The sequence below is a fragment of the Papaver somniferum genome, unplaced genomic scaffold (genome assembly GCF_003573695.1).
Source record: "Papaver somniferum cultivar HN1 unplaced genomic scaffold, ASM357369v1 unplaced-scaffold_3, whole genome shotgun sequence".
Lineage (NCBI taxonomy): Eukaryota > Viridiplantae > Streptophyta > Magnoliopsida > Ranunculales > Papaveraceae > Papaver > Papaver somniferum.
This window is the reverse complement of record NW_020641039.1, coordinates 2,995,788-3,018,551: the sequence shown is the minus strand read 5'-3', so window position 1 is coordinate 3,018,551 and position 22,764 is coordinate 2,995,788. Positions and strand designations below refer to the sequence as shown.

Sequence of the window (22,764 nt, the reverse complement as noted above, 5' to 3'; positions counted from 1 at the left end):
GATGTCAGTGCCAGGGGACCAGGAGTATTATGTTTAGTGTTACAGCAATGGTTTTTTTTTTTTTTCACCACATCTCTCCACCAGGTCTGGACAATTTTAAAATTTCTCACTGAATTTGCATCAACGAAGAATAATAAATAAGAACCTGATGGTCTAAACATAGTTACTAAAGTTTCCAGGAAAACAATATGGAACCTTCGGTGCTACATTCATTCAGTCCATTCTGGTTATTCGAAGATTCAACATTCATATAAATTTTATCCAAACTTAAACATTTCGTTTCTGGACTTTGACAATTGCACCCCCAGCAATTTATGGGTATGTATAAGCTCCTATATTATCAAATAATCATGTCAGAAGCAACTTTTCTGTGCACATCACTAAGAAATTCTAATCAACTTACACTAGCATTACTTCTGCCAGCCAATTGGAACGAGAGGAACACCAACAAAAATTATTACATTCCTTTCATTACAAGCACCATTATGTTCAGGTACCTCGTTGAATTGCAATACCAGGTTAAAATAAAGTGTAGTACATGACAGGCCGCAGACACATAATCGTCAGTGTATTACAAATAAACTACTTACCTCTTGAAGTTTCCTAGCACTGATGTAAGTTTCCGGGTCAAAGTGAAGTTGTGAACATAATCTGTACTCATGCCAATCCACAGAACAGATACTTCATCAGAATCGTTTTGAGAATCCTAACAATTAACATGAGAGAGAATAAGGATTTGTGCAGGAGGCATTTTTGTTATCTGAAATGGCACAGAAAAAGTTCTTGGCAACTTTACCTCACAAGAACAAGCAGAATGCAGTTCATTCCGGAAATAATGGTAAATCAAGCTCCACAGAGATTAACCATCAATCAAAGATGTAAAACTGCCAATCTTGAGCCGATACTTTCCACTGATTGCCTGCATTAGTAATTATAAGCGAGGTTCAGTGCCATCCAGGCTAAACAAAATCTTTACAAATGACTAAGTAAAGATCCACACCATTAACTTATACAAATATTATGAAACAAATGACGGAAAGAAGTAATGAGGATTGTTAGGCAGAAATGTGACAAAGCATGGAATGCAGCACATTTCACTACATAAAAACTTTGGTGTAAATACTTTCTTGTTGGGAGCATGTGCAATTACAAACACCTAACAACTTCAATAAACTATAACCAAAACGACCTCAGACAATTGAGGACTGAGATTAACTAAAAGCATCATATAGTTTATCAAGTTATCAAGGGAATACATATTGAATGATCATATTGTCCAATTTTTCCGTCACCAAGACTTGCACAACAAAAAGACATTTCGATGCAAATAAGTACTCAAAATGAACATTTCCAAACATAATCTGTACTCATGCCAATCCAAAGAACAGATACTTCATCACAATCGTTTTGAGAATCCTAACAATTAACATGAGAGAGACTAAAGATTAAAGCAGGAGACGTTTTGGTTATCTGAAAAGGCCCAGACAAAATTCTTGGAAATTTAGCTCACCAGAACAAGCAGAATGCAGTTCATTCCGGAATTAGTAGTCAATCAAGCACCACAGAGATTAACCATCAATCAAAGATGTAAAACCGCCAATCTTGAGCCGATACTTTCCAGTCCACTAATTTCCTGCATTAGTAATTGTAAGCGAGGTTCAGTGCCATCCAGGCTAAACAAAATCTTTACAGATGACTAAGTAAAGATACACACCATTAACTTACACAAATATTGTACAGCAAATGACGGAAAGAAGAAGTGACGATTGTTAGACAGAAATGTGACAAAGCATGAATGCAGCACATTTCACTACATTAACACTTTGGTGTAAATATTTTCTTGTTGGGAGCATGTGCAATTACAAACACCTAACAACTTCAATAAACTATAACCAAAACGACCTCGGACAATGGAGGACTGAGATTAACCAAAAGCATCATATAGTTTATCAGGTTATCAAGGAAACACATATTAAATGACCATATAGTCCAATTTTTCCGTCACCAAGACTTGCGCAAAAAAAGACACGGCCATGCAAATAAGTACTCAGAATACAAATTTCAAAAAATAGAAAACTTAACAGACCTGGAAATGAATAAACATATTCCAGAGCAAAGAAAGTGTGAGTTCTTTTTCTCCAGTGGCAAAATCTTCGGCTACTATGATCACCCATCTTCATCAAACAATTGCACCCAAGCCTGTTAGAGATATTGGAAGGAAACACCACAATTCACCAGATTCTTCTTACGATCATCGGAAGGAGACAACATTTGCTGCCCACATAAAACATCATATTAAATAAGAACATGGGTTCATTCCTCCAGGGGTAAAATTAAACTAGAAGTTTAAGCTGTACCTAATCATGAGAAATGAGGCATCATGTTGCAAAAGCTGAATTGCTCTGCAAAGTCCCAGCCCACTTAAAGATCATCAAACAGCTCTGTGATGCTAAAGTCATATTCAAGGACCAAACTCTGGAAACATAAAGCTTTCACAGTCGATCACTGCGCATAGACTTGTTAAATGATTCAGCACAAGAGAAATCTAATAGAAAACATGGACGAAATAACACTACTACCTGTTGATATTATTACTAAATGCGCAAGAAGGTTGCCTTCCCCATGCTTACATCCAACAACAAGAACTCTATATCAACAAAAAGAAAGAATTCAGGTCAAAATAACGACCATCCTAGTCAATTAAGATAAAATCAAAATCATCAAGCAATCCAAGGCAATGAATATATGCAATGGAGAATTACCGGACATCACTCACCCATTCGATAAAATATTCAATTGATGACTGAACAATAGAGAAGAACGCCCTCAAATTCCCTCAATACCATACTTAATAGGAAGGCTGCTCAGGGACTTAGGTCTATCTAGCACAAGAACCATTAGTGTAATATTCCCAAGGCCTCAAAATAACCAGCTCCACAGGCCTTTGACAAATTCGTTGTAAGCACATTTCCAGCAACTAGTAAGGAATCACCACCAAAAACAATACATAATCCAATTTGGAGTCATGTTGGACAATGTGCCTTCATCTATAATCTCCCCTCAAAGCCCTCATCTAAATTCTGAAAACAAAACCTAAATATAAATTTTCCAGCATTTATCTTGCTTAAAACCATAGTGCTCAATTACAAAAATTATACTAAATTTAACAATTATGAATTACTTTGGAGCAACCCAAACTCAAATACACTCTCATCCGCTACTTCAAATCATCAAGGCTGCAAACCTCATTCAGCTGCAAAGATGTCTTGTGAATGATTAACACCAAGCCGCATCCAATAATACTTCCAGATCAATCCTCCGAGTTCCATCAATCGAAATCCTAATTCCAACTCCACTACTACGGTTTCCATTTCTCCTGGCAATAAGGAAATGTCACAACTGAAAGATTTAGTTAGGGTTTTCGAATAGAAAATTGAGCCAAAAATGGAGAGAGATTTGAGTGAATTTTGTTTCCAAAATTGTGATTTTCGACATGACTGAGATATTTCAAGCTCAAAATGCTTTGGGTCTTCTAGCAGCGGCCTGTTTTTAGATCAGAAGATGGACAGACAGATTTGAAGTACGACGCCGGTAATTTATTTACTTTTTTTTGAAGACGTGGATGGTAAAGTATACTCTCTCTCTCTGACGTGTAAGTGCCGCGTGGGATTCACCGACGAGCAACTGTAAAAACGGTGTACAAGTGGTCACAGCTGTAAATATCAATCAAAAATGATTTACACACCGGGATAGATGGTAGATACTGAGATTTATCCAGCCTGTGAGAGTGGCTGGTCCCTCGACGATAGAGGGGCAGGCCTGACCACCATTAAGTTTGGATCTTCCGGTATCGACGAGCAATACAGTTTCTCTGCACTAATTTAAGTTTCTGGGTCAAAATGAAGTTGTGAACAGGAGACTGACAGACTAAGGATTATTGGTACAGGAGACATTTTAGTTATCGGTTTAGCATTTAGTAGTTATGGGAAGAGGCTCAGACGAAATTTGTTGTCTGATTGCCTGCCAAAAAAAGAAAAAGGTAAGTACATGATTTTTGCCTCACAGAACAATAGTCAATCAAAGACTGATTACCTGCCAAAAAAGTTTTCCATTGCCGGGATTTGAACCCGGGTCGCCTGGGTGAAAGCCAGGTATCCTAACCGGGCTGGACTACAATGGAATGTTGTTTAGGCATCCTAAGTTAGGAATGGAATACAAACTGAATAGCCATGTTTTCCAGCTTCTCACTTCCGCAAAGAGACTGCGTAATAAATACGATCATTTCAAAAAATAATAACAGACCTATAAAATGAATACACATATTCCAGAGCAAAGAAAGTGTGACTTCCTTTTCTCCCGTGGCAATCTAGATGCCTCTTTTATGCCCTATCAGCACAGCAGCCTTGTAAATATTGAAATGGCTATATACTGGACCATATGTAATTTTGAGGGTCTTTTTGACTGGGGCAACCGTATGGTTCCGTTTAAACCAAAAAATGGCAAAAGCTTTAAGGTGCACATTATTTTTCTTATTTTTATCCACCGTATATAATATAGAGCATCTACAGTGCTAGCTAACAGGCGCAGCAGTATCGGTGGAGTCATAACCTATGTGAAATCTATTATCGGACAGTTTGGTAGGCGCATGAGTAACAGATCTGGGCAATCTACTGTTAGGAGTCCTCCCCATGTGTAGGTACACGTTTCATCTTCCGCCACGTGCCCACAAAGACACACGTGGAGGACATGCGGTTAAGGGCATCAAGATATGATATCACGCGTGGACAGTCAAGAGTCACTTTATACCATTCCTAGAAAGATCTAAGATCTACGGCTGGGGATAGTCAGACTGACGCAGATAAGACAGGGGCAGAGGACAGCTGTCTACCGTGGACAGACATCTCAACTACCCGCATTAAATACCCTCAAACAGCATACGTGTCAGTCAGCCTGTGTAGGAACCGCAGATAACACTGCGTATCCAGACAGAACACTCAGATGCAACCGAGAACACGAAGACTTCTGCGTGAGTGGCACAAGACACAAGAGGATAAGGTTATAACGGGCTTCAGAAGTGGACCCCACGTAACCTCCCTATAAATACCCCTCTCCCCCAAGTGAAGAGGGGACCCGGAAAACATTGAGAGGAGAATAGGAGAGAGACAGAGAGATAGAGAAAGTGTAAGTGAAGTTCAAGTTCCTCCTGTTACGCAGGCTTATGTTGATCTCAAAGTCATTCGACTATTTCTGTAACCTTCATACATATAATGAAAAACCCAAACCCGCAGACAGAGATCTGAGTGATGAATCATATAAGTTAATCGTTTCATCTATATTCATGCATTTATACTTTATATGTTCGATTCGATACTTATGGTATATCATGTTCGTACATTTTATATTTCATCTACTATTTATCTTATTGTATGAGTTAAGAACAATGATTGTAGTTGATGAGACGAGGAAGAGTATTGGAACTTTGAGTCAAGGATTCGACACAACCAATCCATTCCCCTCAGGCACATCTTATTTACTGTATTGTCATGAGTCTGCGCGCATTATTTGTGAATACTCAGAGAACAATGATCTTTGTGTTCACAATCTGGCGCTAGAAACAGGGATCTTCATCCCGGTAAAAGATTTATCTTCTCCTGTGATTTGTTTCAGGATTTGTTTTCTGAAAATAACGATGCATGGAACACTACGGTTTTTTCCGTTCATAATTTTAAAAACAAAAAATATGAACAGATCCGCGTTTATCTAAGTAGATCTGATTCTTCATACATTTTCTAAGTTTTCACGTCTTTGAAAACCAAAATTATGAACAGATCCGCGTTTATCTAAGTAGATCTGATTTTTCATGCATTTTCTAAGTTTGCACGCCTTTGAAACCAAAATTATGAACAGATCTGCGTTTATCTAAGTAGATCTGATTTTTCATGCATTTTCTAAGTTTTCACGTCTTTGAAAATCAAAACTTCGAACAGATCTGCGGTCATCTACATAGATGGGCGCCTTTAGTATCTTCAAGATTTTACACCTTTGAGAACTCAAAACGCTAATAGATATCACGTGGGGCCCATTGTCTTCGTGATTTTTTCTCTCTCTTTTAGGAAAATATTAAAAGATGGAGATTAGCAAAGATGTCGGGAAGGAAAATGCTTCGTCAAAAGAGATGCCAAGGACAACCCCAGTGGTAACTAGGAGTAAGCAGAGAGGTGAAAAGATGAAGGCAGCGGATAGGGCACAGGATAATGCAGAAAGCACGACCCCCATCAATGCCAACATCATCGCAGCAAACGCAGTAAATACCGCGGCAGCCAAAGCAGGAGCTTCAAGAGCTGGCGTATCCAAAGTTGGAGCTCCCAGAGTAACCAATGCTCAACTACAGGAACATCAGGAAGTCGTAGCAGAGTTAGGAATACAACAACCCCTCTATGGGATGCCCTTAACCAATGAACAGAACATACCTTTTCCGGCCAAGAAACCGCTTCTAATAGCAGGTCAACCCTCACAAAAACCGTCGGGGTCCCAAGGTGCACGGTTAGATCCACCAGAACCAGTAATACAGATCGTGGATGAGGAACAAACCATAGCCGCTGATGAGCAATTGCGGGCAGAAACACCAAATCAAGGGTCAAATCATTCCGCTCAGATGATGGCCGAGCTGACAGAATTAAGGAAGAACCAGAAGGCATACGCAGATGTTGTGGCGATATTAGCACAAGAGAACCAAACACTCAAGGAAAGAATCATTCATAGCGCAGAGGTAGAAAACCAACGCGACGAAGCTAACTTCAAGGCTGTAGCACCTAATCAAGATAGAAGAATGGTGATTGCAAACAACCCACTTCCATTGAATCATAGAGGAGCAAGGAGCAGCCAAAGATTAGACCCTGATTACAATCCCGAGAACTCGGACTACTACGACAGTACCACCCTCCTACGAGCAAAATCTACCATTCGTGAAGAGTACCAGATCGCAATGGAAAATCTGCGTGCTGAGATGCTGGAAGAAATCAAGGAGCTAAACACTAGGCAAGGAGGCGGAAGACTAGAGCAAGTGATGGAGGAAGCAAACACTACCCCGCTAACGCCACACTTGGCCAGGGCTTCCATACCGCAGAAATGTTCGGTTCCTGCTTTCGATTGCTATGACGGATCAACTGATCCTGCGGCTCATCTTCGATATTATAATCGAATGATGGCCCGTTGGGATAACGAAGACTCCATATTGTGCAGATACTTCCCATCCAGTTTAAAAGGGTCCGCGTTATCATGGTTTGATAACCATCCATCAAACTCCATCGACTCCTATGACCAACTCACAGAAAAATTTCTAGCAACATACATGTACAACAAGGTTGTAAATACCGGCATGGACAAGCTATTCTCGCTGGATATGAAATACAAAGAGACCATCAGAGAATATACTGATAGATGGCACAAGATTTGCCAAGATATTGGAAACGTAGATCCCGTGGTTAGTATTAACTGCTACAAATGGGGGATGGATAGGATGAGTCCTTTGTTTGTCGAGATCCACGGAACCATCCCTACCACCGAAAGAGATCTCCGGAAAATCATAGAAAATCATGCAAGGTTAGAAGAAATTCAGCGTGAAAATCCCAGAGCTCATACTCAACGTCCCACACGCACAAATTCCGTGGATCAAGCCAGCGGGTCCAAAAGAGGAATCACAGAAGAGCGTCCCAACGAAGAAAGGAAAGAATGAAGGGATGATAAACGAAGAGATGATCGAAAATTTGAAGATCAAGTCTATACCAAGCTGAATACCAGTTATTCGCGTATCCTGAGGGAGATCAAAGGGAGGGAGAACTTCGATTGGCCATGGTCCAAGGGAAAGCATCCTCCTAGATCAGAAAAATCCAAGGAATACTGTGAATACCACTGTATCAACGGTCATCAAACAGAAAAGTACAAAAATCTCAAGATAATGATTCAAAAACTAATCGACGCAGGAGACCTGAAGCAATATATACAGAAGATTGATAACGAAGATAGAACCAAGAGAGGCAAGCAGGTTCAATTACCAGAAGGAAACCTCACCCTCAACACGATTTCATGTTCGGAGATTCAAGGACCATCCCTAACCACCCATATTGGGAAGAGATTGAGAAACAATTCGAAGATTATTGTGAGCTTTATAAGATCGATAAGAAAGAAGTAAACGAGCACGAACAATGGATGGACGCCCCCATGACTTTCGATGCAGACGATGTGGAAGAAGACATGGAAGACCATAATGATCCCCTAGTCCTCACACTCCCAATAGCAGGGTGCAATGTCAAGAAAATTCTCATCGATGGAGGAAGCTCAGTCAACGTCCTGTCCTATGACACGTTCAAACGTATGGAACTCAACGACGAGCAATTGCTGTCATCTTACTACACCATCTACGGATTCAACTGCGCAACTACGAAGCCCCTAAGGGACATTGTCTTACAAGTAGACGCAGGGCCCATGAAAGTGGACACTCGATTCAGCGTCGTAGATGCACCTTCACCCTACAATGCCCATCATCGGAAGAAGGTGGGTTCACAAGCTCAAGGGAGTAGATGCAACCTACCATCAATATCTTAGATTCCCAATACCCCTGGGAGTCATGGAAATTAAAGGAGACCAAGTAACTGCGCAGGAATGTCAGACCTTACAGAATCAGATCAATAATGAGCGGGAATAAAAGCACCAGTCCCGAAGAGCCATAAGTAAGGATATAACCATAGATACATATCTGGAAGAAATCTCCGGAAAAAGCCTTCTGAACGTAAGCACCACTGGCAGCGCAGAAGCAAGCACCTCCGCGACAAAAGAAGACGGAGAGCCACCAAATAGCAATCAAAGAATGTTCCTCTCTTGGGGGAACCAAAACCCACGTTTACACCTGTCGAAGCAGCTAAAGAAGTCAACATAGGTACTGAGGGAAACCCGAAGATTATCAGAATAGGCACCTTGATGGATGAAGAAAGAGAAGCCGCGCTAATCAAACTTCTAAAGGAATACGCGGACATCTTTGCTTGGAAATTGGGGGACATGCCGGGAATTGACCCAAATTAGTTCATCACGAACTTCGAATAAAACCAGGTACCCCCCCCCCCCCTTTTAGGCAGAAGGTGCGCAAAGTAGCTCCAGAATACCATCGAGCAGTTGAAGTGGAACTCCGCAAACTACTGGACGCAGGATTCATCAAAGAAGTTAAGTACCCAACATGGATCTCTAACATGGTCATCGTACCGAAGAAAAATGGCGGAGTAAGGATATGCATCGACTTCACCAACCTCAATAAGGCTTGCCCTAAATAGCTATCCACTGCCAAGCATTGACCAACTTGTCGAGGCAGTCGAAGGATACGAAGAAATGTCATTCATGGATGGATACTCTGGATACAATCAATTATTCCTAGCAGAAGAAGATCAGCAACATACAACATTCTATACACCACACGACCTCTATTGCTATAAGAATGCCCTTTGGACTGCGAAACGCAGGGGCAACCTACCAAAGAATGGTGGATGCAATTTTCAAACCATGGATTGGAAGTACTGGAAGTATATGTGGATGATATGCTCGTCAAAAGCAAGCTGCGCAAAGATCATCACCAAGACCTAAAAGATATTTTCCAAGCAATGAGAGTGCACAACATGAAGGTAAACCCAGAGAAGTGCACTTTTGGTGTCACTTCCGGAAAGTTCCTCGGATATTTGGTGACGAAGAGGGGCATTGAAGTCGATCCCGCTAAAATTGAAGCCATCGTAAGAATGCCATCCCCAAAGAATTTAAAAGAGGTTCAGAAACTCAATGGTTCGCTGGCTGCGCTGGGGAGGTTCATATCCAGGTCCTCGGATAGATGTAAGCACTTTTTTAACATTCTCAAAAAAGGAAGCAAATTCGAATGGACGGCAGAGTGCGAGGAAGCTTTTCGAAATATCAAAGAATACCTGGCTGAGATCCCTATATTACAAAAACCAGACCCTGATGAAGTGTTGGCACTATACATAGCAGCAACAGAAGATGCAGTCAGCGCAGTATTGGTTAAAACCAACACGAAGATAGAGCAGCCCATCTATTACATCAGCAAGACTCTGAACGCAGCAGAAAGGAACTACACGAAGATCGAGCATCATCTTGGCATTAGTATGGGCAACCCTGAAACTCAGAACTTACTTTTTGACTCACTACGTCCGCGTCCCATGCAAAGCTCCGCTAGAAGCAGTCCTTAAAAACGCAGGAAAGTAGGCAGAATTGCAAAATGGAATACTCACCTAGATCAATTCAATATCATCCATGAGCTACAACACTCTCAGAAGTCACAAGTATTAGCAGATTTCCTAGCAGACTTACCATTGGATAACTGCGAAGAAGTCATCATCGAAGGACGAAAGGCAGCAGGACTACCAGAAATGGACGAAGGTAAAGACCCTATAGACATCTTGGAACCAAAAAATCCTAGGCAATGGGAAGTCTTCGTAGATGGGTCGAAAAATAAAGAAGGGGCGGGGATAGGCATCGTAATCACCACCCCAACAGGAGACAGGATCATACATGCTTTCAGGTTAGAATTCAAGGGGCATACCAACAACATAGTTGAATATGAAGCAGTGGTGCATGCCCTTCAGTTGATAATAGAAATGGGCATAACTGACGTGCGTCTGACAAGCGATTCACAGCTGGTCATCCGACAAATAGGGTTGCAATATAATGTTTATGACAGAACATTGTCAGCATACATGGAATTGGTGCAAACACTGGCATCACAAATCCAAACATCAAATTCCGACACCTGGCAAGGAAGGAACTCAGGCACGCGGATGCCCTGGCCTACATATCATCGATGCTCAGAAACGAGGACGTCAAAGCAATCAAAGTAACCAGGATTTACGAGCCTTCAATTGATATTCAAGAACTCTGCGCTGCACAGCAGAGGAAACGCAGAAGAAGATATTGCAGATGATGACGTGGGAGAATTCATCGCGGATGATTTCCAAGAAGACGACATCATGGCTAAGGCAGATCAAGATGAAGACTTCAGCAAAGAAGATTGGAGATCTGAGATTCATCTTTTCCTAAAAGAAGAATACTACCCTCGGATCTAAAGCAAGCCAGAAAAATACAGTCAAAGGCAGGAAGATATGATCTGAGAAAAGAAATTTTGTACAAAAAATCTTTTCTCGGACCATTATTACGTTGCCTATCCAGATCCGAAGGACATTTGATTTTGAAAGACATACACCGCGGCGACGCAGGCAATCACAGCGGAATGAGATCCCTAGCAGATAAGGCGAAAACTCAAGGATATTACTGGCCAACAATGATACGAGACGCTGCAAGAATGTCACGAAGATGCGAAGAATGCCAGCGTTTCGCCAAAAAAATCCACGCACCCGCAACAATGTTGAACCCAGTAGACAGCCCTTGGCCATTCTCAAAATGGGGCATAGACATCGTGGGTCCCCTAATCGAAGGATCAGGGAAGAGAATTTTGATAGTGGCCACGGACTATTTCAGCAAATGGGTAGAGGCTAAAGCCCTGGCAAGGATCCGAGACGCAGATGTCTTCACATTCATCTTTCAAAACATCATTTGCAGGTTTGGCATACCAGCTGAGATTGTATCTGACAATGGCAAGCAATTCCAGGGAAAAAACATCGACTTACTCTTCGATACTTTCAAATTCGAAAAGAACAGTCAACACCAATTTACCCTCAAATAATCAAGCAGAAGCCACAAACAAAACCCTCGCATCATCCTCAAAAAGCAGTTGGACGAATACAAGAAGCGTTGGTGTGAGCAACTACACAACGTTTTGTGGGCTTATAGGACAACTCGAAGATCAGCCACGGGAGAATCCCCATTCTTACTCACCTATGGAGCCGAAGCTATTATCCCAACAGAAATAATCATGCCAACTACGAAGACTGAAGCATGGGAGAAGAACCTCACAGCGGACATGATGTTGGAAAGGTTGGATGATCTAGAAGAGAGGAGGGAGGCAGCACTACAAAAAATGGAAAACTATCAAAGGAAACTAGCAAGGGAGTATAATAAGAGGGTTAAGCTTAGAAATTTCGTAGAAGGGCAGTATGTGCTGAGGACCATTCCCCAATACCAACGAGAAAAGAAGTGGGGAAATTAGCACCAACATGGGGGGACCCTTCGTCATACATGATGTTGCAGGAAATGGGTCTTATTATCTGCGCAACCTAAAAGGGGAGATCCTCAAACACCCATGGAATGCAAAATATCTCAAGCCATACTACCCGTAGAGGCAACGCAGACCTGCATCTGCGTGAAGAGCCAGAAGAAGAAAACGACGCTTGCGATCGACATGTTTCTATCTCTGAGAGAGGAATAGCAAACCTCAACCTATCAATCAAGCAAACTTTTGGCAAAAAATAGTCACAATACATGGAGCAACATAGTAACAAGACGACTGCGTGTAAATACAACACCTCACGAGAACCCTACACCTGTAAATACAGCCTCCGCGTCAATACTTCATCCTGTTTTTTACTATTTACTACCTCAGAGGTTCCATCAATGGAATTCTTCTAAATGTAACTCAACAAACTGAATAGACACTTTAACCCTCTTTCACCCGTGGACGTAGACACTCTGCTGTCGAACCACGTAAACACTGTGTTAATTGTTGTTCTATTTTACTTGGGGAAAGTAGTCACCTACAATCTCTCGGGACTCCCCTATCAGCGTCTATAAGTGTAGGACCATGGGGAAGGCATCCAGCAGAAAGAGATACCCAACCAATCTTATGGCAGCGGGTTGACGGAATGAATGTACATTCCAAACAACTCATATCCTAGAACGCTGCCCCGACCCCCACCGTCTGGGAATCCTCTGGCCCAGGATTAGCCAGCGGGGTGACAGGTCTCAAGACGTTCACGAAGATACACATATCTTCGGGTTCGCACTCAAACACTTCGCTATCCTGATTACATTCAGTTATATTCCAAATTAACCTAACAAACTTAAAAAAATCGGACAACACAGATAAAAATTAAAACAATGATCAATTCATTAAAAGTTGATTACAGGCTTGGCAATGATACGCGGAAACAAGAAAATACAAAAGGAATCTCACGAAGCCTTATAATCAACAAAGATCAACTCTCTACAATAATCTACTTGGATGGTTCAACCCCACCAGCAGGTTTAGCAATCTTCCCCTTCTGCGTTGAAGGTACGCTCCCACCCGAGGAAGGCCCTGAAGAACCAGATGTAGGGGGGGGGTTTCTCACGGCGCGGATAGCCTTGATAAGGCCATGCTCGGTCTTAAGATCATACTCGATGCTATCCAGAATTTGTTAGTCTCTTCCACTAGTTGACACCGAGCCTTGTACGCAATAACAGTATTCATCATCTCAGCCTTTGACAACAACGAGGAAAGGCGACTCACTTCCTTCGAAGCGGCTTGGGAGCCTCGTCCCTTGCTGTAGCTAAACCTTTGTGATAATTAATCTGGCTTTCCTGATGCACTAATTGAGATTGAGCCTTCGCAAGCTCTTCATTTGCAGTGCGAAGCTGTCCCTGGAGCTCTGCAAGGAAAAGAAAAATGCAGATGGTTAGGTCCAGGAAATTACAGAATCACACTCGATAATATAAGCATATACCTTCGACTCTCGCCGAAGCTATTTCATATTCGTTAACAACAGCATCACGGGCTTCATCAAGAAAATCATACTCATCTGACAACTTCTTATAATCCGCTTGAAGGGTTGAAAGGGCGTACTGACTCGCATCTAATTCTACCTGTTTCATTGAATCCAAGTGACGAAGATGGTTGACCTCATTGTTTAAACCCTCCAGACCCTTGTTGAGCCGATACATATTTACTTCAAGATTTCTCTCAGACTCAGCTTGGCGTACCACATCAGCCCTAGACGCAGCTAAAGCTTTGCTAAGAGCACCAGCCTCAGCCCTAGCGTCATCTCTCTCCCTAGCAAGACGCTGAATGTAATCTTTAACATCAGAAGACTGAGAAGAACGAGCTTGACGCAATTCTTCTTCCAAGAGATTGATTTTAGCTTCCAATGATGAGACCTGTTCTCGGGATTCACGAAGATTATCACGCGTCCACAACAACGTTCCATTAAACAAACGACGATCATTGTTATATTTGTTCTGCATATCAATCATTTGGACTCGTCTGCCCGCCACTCCTCTGCCAGAGCATTATGTTCATCGGCACGAGCATTCCACTTATCAGCCTCGCTCTTTATCTTCTCTACCAACTCTGCGATGCGAGATTTCTGACGCTGCCGCTCTTTCCGAGCCATACTAACTCAGGAACTCCACCCACTGAAGATAGGGTGGGGGAGGGAGACTCAGACAGAACACTAATTACAGTAAAGGACAACAGCAAGGAAGAGAACAGATAATCAAACCTGTAACAGCCGAAGAATTCTTCTTGGCCTCCTCCAACTCACTACAGCCATAGCAAGATCCAAGCGAAGCTTCTCTCCTCCTTTCCTTGTTGCTCCTTAGCCTTGAGGAGACTCTTCAACTCACATATCTCCCTATCCCTATCAGCAATGACAGTCTCAGCCGCAGTAAGCTCCTCTTCCCGAAGACGAAGCTTAGCCTCCAACTTAAGGGATTTGGCCTTAAAAAACTGGTACAACATGTGATTGCAATGCTCACTCCTCATCATCTGCGAATCAGAAGATTAGAACACCCTGACTCTAAAAATTGCTAAAAATTGATACAAGGCAAAATGATAAGAGAACTCACCTCTAACATCCGCTGTTGGGGAAATCCATACTGATACGCATCAGCCAACGCCATCATATCAGCAATAGTCGAGGGAGCGTCGACCACTAGAGCAGCCTCCAAGGCCCGAAGATTCTTATCCCACGCTTCTGCAACCTGGTCCTCGGGAGACAATTGCATCATCTTACGGGTATAGGAATCATATTTCTTCTCACCCTCCACCACAGGAGCTGGATTGGGTACGAACATCAAGTTATTCTTTTTAAACCAAGATAAGATGGCATCATCACCCTCAAGGATCAGTGAATGAGGAAAATCATTTCCAGAAGACCCAACCGAGGCCTTACCCATGTCCGTGAATTTAACACCCGAAGAGTTCGAGGCTACTCCCGCATCCAAATGTGGAAGGTCTCTAGCACCGCTCCCCTCTGGAACATCCACGACTCCCTTTCCCTTTCCATCTTCCTTGCTAGAGTTACCAAGCACATCCCAATCATTGTTTTGGGAAAGCAGGTTGAACTCAGAAGCCAGGCCCAGGGCAGCGTTTATGTCAAAACTATCCTCCGCAGAATAAATCCGACCAAAGGAAAACTCCTGAGACGTAGCAGGAATTTCACCACCAACACCCTGATCACCAAGGCCAGTATTATCATTACCAGCATCACTGCATCCCGCGGGATTAGCTTCGGCACCAGCATCATGACAACCTGCGGGATTAATTTCACCACCAATACCGCTGCCACCAGCGGTAGTATTCCCTTCAATAAATTCTTCATCATCATGACCTAGAGGAGATGTATCAGTACGCTCTTCCATATCAGACATATCTTCATCCTCTCCAAGCTCAGTCACAGGACTGTTAACTTCTTCATAAACCTCCGCCTCCTCGATTGTTGCGGTGGTGGACTGCTTGGTATTTATCCTCCTCTTCTTCGTCGCCTAAAAAGACAAGGCACATAAGAATAAAAATCCCTGACTCTGAAAAGAATTAAAACTGCCTCAACTAAAGTACAAGGCATATGGAAATCTTACCTTGACAACCGCAACATTCTTCTCCTGTAGATCATCATCGAAACTCTCTTCGTCATCTCCATCAACAACATCGAGGGCATATTGGAAATTCATTCCCTCAAAATTCAAATGCCAAGGATGGAAATTCCCATAACGAGCAGGAGGAGCCGCATGTATCTGGCTATCTGCGGTAGGACGCTATCCTTGTGGACCTGGAACCCACCCCCAAGCCCAGGGACCAATAACCTCAATAACAGCCGCGTGCCATTCATAGTCATGATCACGCTTGATCTGCTCACGAGTAGGAAACACCAGTTTGTTAGTAGAATTCTCTATACCCGGGACGTACTTCACCTTAGCACCACTTACTTCACTCAGAAGGAGGATCTCACCACGAGGAGCGGCAATATTACGAAGACTCACACTCCACGGTTTACGATTCCTACTGTTAACATAGTCACCAAAAGACTTGTTAAAATTCTCAGGCGTATACCACTCCCTTTCCTCAGGATTGGGAACATAAAGAGTCATCATCGTATCTCCTTTGATCCGAAGATAACACTCCCTCAGTGCACGAAGATAATTCCCATGAAGTTGGGAAATAGAGCGACAGTGTGTGTTCTTCGAAGAACCCTCTCGACCAGCCAGCACATCGTAATAAAAAGAATCCCCAGACTTGTACCAAGGAAACATAAGACCCGCTTCAAAGGCCCCCACCGTGGTCAGCAGATGAAATTCATCAAACTTATATGTCGATATCATCTCATAAGTAATATCATCATCAGCAGCGTAAAAAAGAACATCGAATAGCTGAAGACCATGCTTTTCCTTGAAAACCTCCAGATCAATATGTTTGAAGGTCACTTTCTTCTCCCCAACAGCGACGCTACGTATTTCCTGAGAAACCACTTCTTTCGAAGACCTCCCCTTGGGTTGAGACACTGGAGGGGAGGTAGATGATGTTGATGAGACGGAAGGAGGCGCCACTGACCGAAGAGGTAGGACATCCCGCGGTCTCTTGGGATCATCACGCGGATTAACTAAGGGACGAGAAACAGCATACCGGGAGCCAGGAGCCTCTTTTTTCCGGTCCCCCTTCTGCGTATTCCCTATTTGCGACTCACCCCTCTTAGAAGATAAGTGCCTCTGACCAGAAGAAGACGAAATCCTATGAACGCGGGCATCACATTGGGAAGACTTAGATGAACCTCCACCAGGCGGAGAAACATCAGGATCCCTACGCGTAGGAGATCTACGCGGACTCGGCGGTGGAGTTTGATAAGAAACCCGCGGACGGTCAGCCATGTCTGCGTAGAACACAAACAAGTTTCATATTTCCGCGGAGACAAAACAGAAATCAAAAAACCCAATTTCATCCAGTTCTTCATAATCATGAACCAGATGGAAAATAAGAACAAACCCTAAATAAAAGGGGAAATAACAAATAGGGGCAAGCATATACGAAGGAAGAAATCATTACTGTTTGTAATAACGAACAAGGGCAATCATACACACAGTTATATATATATGTTCTTCATCACAAACACATATAGCAACAGTTCATCAAAAGATAATCAAGATACAGTAAAACCACCTACCTATAAACAAAAAATTAAGCAAAAAGCCTCGACGAACAATAGTAGCAGCAGAAAACCTCGACGAACAACAGTAACAGCAGCAGAAAACCTCGACGAACAACAGTAGCAGCAGCAAAAAACTTTGAGGAGCAACAATAGCAGCAGCAACAGTTAATAAAAAGGATACAAAAACAGAGAACAAAGAATAAAAATTCTGAGGAAAGAGAAGGAATGAAATTTATGATTAGAGAATTTTCACATTCCTTCTCATATATATATGCAAAGAGAAATAAAAACCGCCCCACTACCCAAGAAGAAGTTATTGCAAATAATGGGGAATGTGCCCTAAAATCTAGGAAAATAATAAAGAGAAGATAAAGAGAGTAATACGTTTTTCCACTAACCAAGAAGAAGTTATTACAAATAGTGGGGAACGTGCCCTAAAATCTAGGAAAATAATAAAGAGAAGATGAAGAGAGTAACACGTTTTTTCTTCCCACTTCGACTAACCGCCCAGTAGGAGGAAAAGGGGAAAATTGTAGGTACATGTTTCATCTTCCGCCACGTGCCCACAAAGACACACGTGGAGGAAATGCATCTAAGGACATCAAGATATGATATCACGCGTGGACAGCCAAGAGTCACTTTATCCTCCCCGTAGAAAGATCTAAGATCTACGGCTGGGGATAGTCAGACTGACGCAGACAAGACAGGGGCAGAGGACAGCTATCTACCGCGGATAGACATCTCAACTACCCGCATTAAATACCCTCAAACAGCATACGTGTCAGTCAGCCTGTGTAGGAAGCGCAGATAACACTGCATATCCAGACAGAACACGCAGATGCAGCCGAGAACACGAAGACTTCTGCGTGAGTGGCACAAGACACAAGAGGATAAGGTTATAACGGGCTTCAGAAGTGGACCCCACGTAACCTCCCTATAAATACCCCTCTCCCCCAAGTGAAGAGGGAACCCGAGAAACATTGAGAGGAGAATAGGAGAGAGACAGAGAGATAGAGAAAGTGTAAGTGAAGTTCAAGTTCCTCCTGTTACGCAGGCTTATGTTGATCTCAAAGTCATTCGACTATTTCTGTAACCTTCATAGATATAATGAAAAACCCAAACCCGCAGACATATATCTGAGTGATGAATCATATAAGTTAATCGTTTCATCTATATTCATGCATTTATACTTTATATGTTCGATTCGATACTTATGGTATATCATGTTCGTACATTTTATATTTCATCCACTATTTATCTTATTGTATGAGTTAAGAACAATGATTGTAGTTGATGAGACGAGGAAAAGTATTGGAACTCTGAGTCAAGGATTCGAGACAACCAATCCATTCCCCTTAGGCGCAGCTTATTTACTGTATTGTCATGAGTCTGCGCGCATTATTTGTGAATACTCAGATGACAATGATCTTTGTGTTCACACCATGAGTTCTTAAAGTTAGGGTTTTCTTTATTTTCTCTTCTCCGTCGTTGAGAATAATGGGTAGCCTTACTACAGACGAGCTGTTGCGGTTTAGCGAGGTAGACGAGATTCAGTCCCGTAAAACGTATGATCTCCTTATCAAAAGAATTGCCGAGTTGGAGGTGGCTGAGGATGGCCGCAGCACCACACACAATTGCAAGGACAGTAGAACAGATGGAAACCCTTCGGAAAAGATCATAGCAGATAAACATCAGATGTGCGCAATTTGTTGGGAAGATATGTAACTTGGTCGAAACATTACTATCAAAAAGTGTTCACATAAGTTCCATTGTAGTTGTATATCAAAGTGGATCAAAACAAAGCAAAACACTTGTCCTCTTTGTAGGGCTATTTTTACGTGGTTTGATCTTGGTTTTACGTTCGAATAGATATAAGCAACTAAAAGTCTGAAGTATTATCATGTTTTTTGATTGAGCACGTAATTCTTGTTTTTTACTTCTTTTCGACAGATTTCTGTTTATTTGAATGTCCATCTAAATTCTACTATAATATGTGCTTGGGCTCATAGACCTTTCATGAATTATGAGAAGGCCGGGCTGTCCAAGCATCATTGGATCCTTCTCGGGATCTTTACGGAATAAAACCCGATAAGTCTAATCGTTCGTAACATATTGCTCAAGGTACCGCCGAGTTTGGACACCACCTATCGATTAATTTTAGTGCAATAAGAATTTAATCCTTTCCCGTGTTTGGCTAGAGGCTAGAGCCAGTACTAGAAGCTAAACCCCAATCGAATAATTTATTGCAGGTACTTCGATTTAATCAGAGTCAGAGACATGGTAGGAATAAAATATGAATGATTTTTTTAGGGGCCATGGTTTTTTTGAGGGGATCATGGTTTTGTTAGGCCACCTTCCCTATAGCGATAAGGGGTGTACTAAAATATTGAAATGACTAACCTACCCTTAACCTAATTTAATTTAAAACCAACCTAATAACCACCTATGTATATATATAACCACCACCTCCTCCTCCCACCACCACCACCACCTCCGACCACCACCACCACCGTCCACCACCACCGATTACCACCACCACCACCTCCAATTATCACCACCACTAACCACTGATTACCACCACCACCACCACCACCGCCTATTTAAGAAATGTAACAACATCAATGCAATCACAATTAAGTTCTGTTACATGATAATTTTATCGAGTATAAAAGATGCCATCCGCAGCCTGATTCTTCCATGGGACCACTCCGGAGGTATTTTCCAACAAACCCTTCACTTTAATTTGATTTTGATTGCTGCAATCGAATAGAAATCATTAAAATAGGGTTTTAGTAGGAGTTACAGAGCCATGTTCGGTTAGGCCGATTTTCCAAAAAACCCTAGTTTACTAACCGAACTTCTTGAAATGAAGAACACGAAGAACAATTCGGTTCTATTGGATTTAAAACTAAGTCACCGAATAGAGTAACCGAACTCCACCCTTAGAACCGAAAAAAGAACAAATCCAGTCTAACCGAACTGTGTTGTTGTGGCCACTATCTTGAGTTCCAAAATAACCGAACTTAGCCAATAGAGTTCGGCTTTTTCGCAAAAAATTTTAAAAAACTACAAAGTAACCGAACTTAGCCAATAGATGCTGGAACTTCACTTTTTTTTTGTTTGTTAAGTTCGGTAACTTCACAATTTTATCGCAGAAACCGAACTCAAAGTTCGGTCGGTTAACTGTTAGATTCAAGTTTGCGAAAGAACCGAACTTTGTAAACTTATATACTCTTATATTACGTAAAGTTCGGTTAGATCAAAAGTGCATGCAGTTTGCGAACTAGCGAACATAACGCTGTAACTCCTAGAAATTCTATTATTAGAGAGTTCGGCAACCTGCGTGTTTGGAACAAGTAACCGAACTACACTTTCAGATGAGTTCGGTTACTTGTTCATCTCACGGGGCAACCGAACTACAACTTCAGATGAGTTCGATTACTTGTTCTACATATAAAGTAACCGAACTACAGCTTCAGATGAGTTCGGTTACTTGTTCTGTTCAAAATCCAGTTCAAATCCGGATCATTTTGAAGATTAAAAAATATTCTAGGAGAGGATGGAGATGAAGAATCAGATGAGTTTTCATCATTTGAATACTCAAACTTAGTGAATTGGAAAAAAAAAATCTATTTTCCATGTTTTTCTCCTTCATCTTCTCTAACTCTATTCTCTCAATAATTCTACTCAACTAATAATAAACCCATCTTTTAATTTAATCTCACTAATTGTTTTTAACTAAATCATTCACTAATCAACACCCAAAATTAATCAGGAGGGTAATTTAGGTATTAATATAAATATCTAGATAAGGGGTGACCTAGATTTACTTCTAATGTCTTTACCCAAAATAAAACCATGGTCCCCCTAAAAAAACCATGGTCCCCAAAAAATCGTTCTAAAATATTGATCCTCGTAAAACTTTGTCGGTATCCAAAGCCCATTTTCTAGTAGCAAGTAGCAGGTTGGGTAGACGGTCCCCTTTTCGCGATCCTGCTGCCTTGCATAGCTACATGAGAGAGTCTCTCCTTTCACTTATGCTTGGATAGTTTCACATGTTCACTATTGTAAGGGACAATAGTCGATAACTTTTCGACAACTAAGCACAGGGGACCAAGCTATTCTTTCTCTCGGATGACCGAGGAGAAAGCTGAAGAGGTAGTCGGGCTAGTTGTCGCCGCGTGAAATGGGGGCCAACCAGCACCGAAGACCAAACACCACTCTTCCGTATAGAATATCTTTCAAATATTTCCGAAGATACCACAAACCTTGCTTTCTTCTTTCCGATCTAAATCGAATTGCTTGATCTAATGTTAACAAAAGGGAAATTTTCTCATGAAAATACAGTAGCACTACATCCATGCATCGTTGAGATTAGACTAGTACGACCGTTGCCACGGTGGGAGGGCCAACCGAGAAGAATCTGAAGACGGGGTTTGTCTGCAACTACTTTCGTCCCGTTTAAGAAAAGGTGATGTTTTCACCTCGTTTCAGAAAAGTGATACTTTCTCCCAGTTTCCGAAAAAGTAATACTTTCGTCCCGTTTCAGAAAAAGTGGTACTTTTTCTGAAACGAAACAAAAGTATCATTTTTTCCAAAACGGAGCCGAAGTATCACTTATCCCGAAACAGAGCGAAAGTATCACTTTTCCTAAAACGGGATGTGAAAGTATCACATTTTTCTGAAACAGAAAATTAGCTGATGCATAAACCAAAATTTTGCTACATAAAGTATTATGTACCCTTTGTGGTGGTTTGCATAATGAATATACATTTAATTTTCTAAAATTGTGCCTAAAATGATAAGTACCTCCGAATTTTTCGTAAAAACTCTAAATTTGATATTGTTGTTTGTACTTGTTGTGTAGAGTTTTTAATAACCTTTCCAACGAGATACAATTTGTAAAATTCCAAGGCACGGATTTTTAGATATGTTACATTAAAGTTTTTTTCTTCCAATTATATCCCTAAAAAATAGGATACACAAGGAGTTGTAGTAATTGGACTAAAAAGGAAGGACATTTTTGGTTTTTCGGCCCTAACTATTTCCAATCTTTTTGTGTGAATTGATCACTTAGATTTTACAAAAAAAAGATCGGTACAAAAAATCGATCGGCCCAAAAAATCTCTTCATGCTAGTGTTCATCTGGACCAGCAACTGTAATACCAGCAAGACCACCTAAGGCTAAAGCATCAATTCCAATTTCATCATCTCCATTTAAGAAAATCAAACATCCAACAGCAACAGCATCAACAAATTATGGTGGTTTATTAGTTAATTGGATGATGAGCATTACTCTGTTTTGGTTGTCATTAACTTTGGCAATGCATAACCAAAACAAGAAATCCAAAGTAAAAAACATGTAAGATTAATTTGTTGGTTGATCATCGTGATTTTACCTATCCACTGTTATTAAGCATATACA

General features: G+C 41.6%; 1 long non-coding RNA gene and 1 other non-coding gene across 5 annotated transcripts; both read right to left on the bottom strand.

The window, feature by feature from the left end:
* Positions 1-444: 444 nt before the first annotated feature.
* On the bottom strand, positions 445-3,547 carry LOC113341625. Of its 4 annotated transcripts, none has more exons than XR_003356043.1 (8): positions 3,182-3,547; positions 2,777-3,080; positions 2,580-2,647; positions 2,358-2,475; positions 2,087-2,274; positions 1,511-1,633; positions 797-919; positions 445-706 (listed from the first exon to the last, which is right to left on the bottom strand). It is a non-coding gene; the product is annotated as an uncharacterized LOC113341625 (long non-coding RNA). The 4 variants fall into 4 exon arrangements; XR_003356045.1 differs by having other exon boundaries at positions 2,358-2,402; XR_003356042.1 differs by having other exon boundaries at positions 2,358-2,647.
* Positions 3,548-4,106: 559 nt separating this feature from the next.
* On the bottom strand, positions 4,107-4,180 carry TRNAE-UUC. Its single transcript has one exon. It is a non-coding gene; the product is annotated as a tRNA-Glu (tRNA).
* Between the last annotated feature and the right edge of the window lie 18,584 nt (positions 4,181-22,764).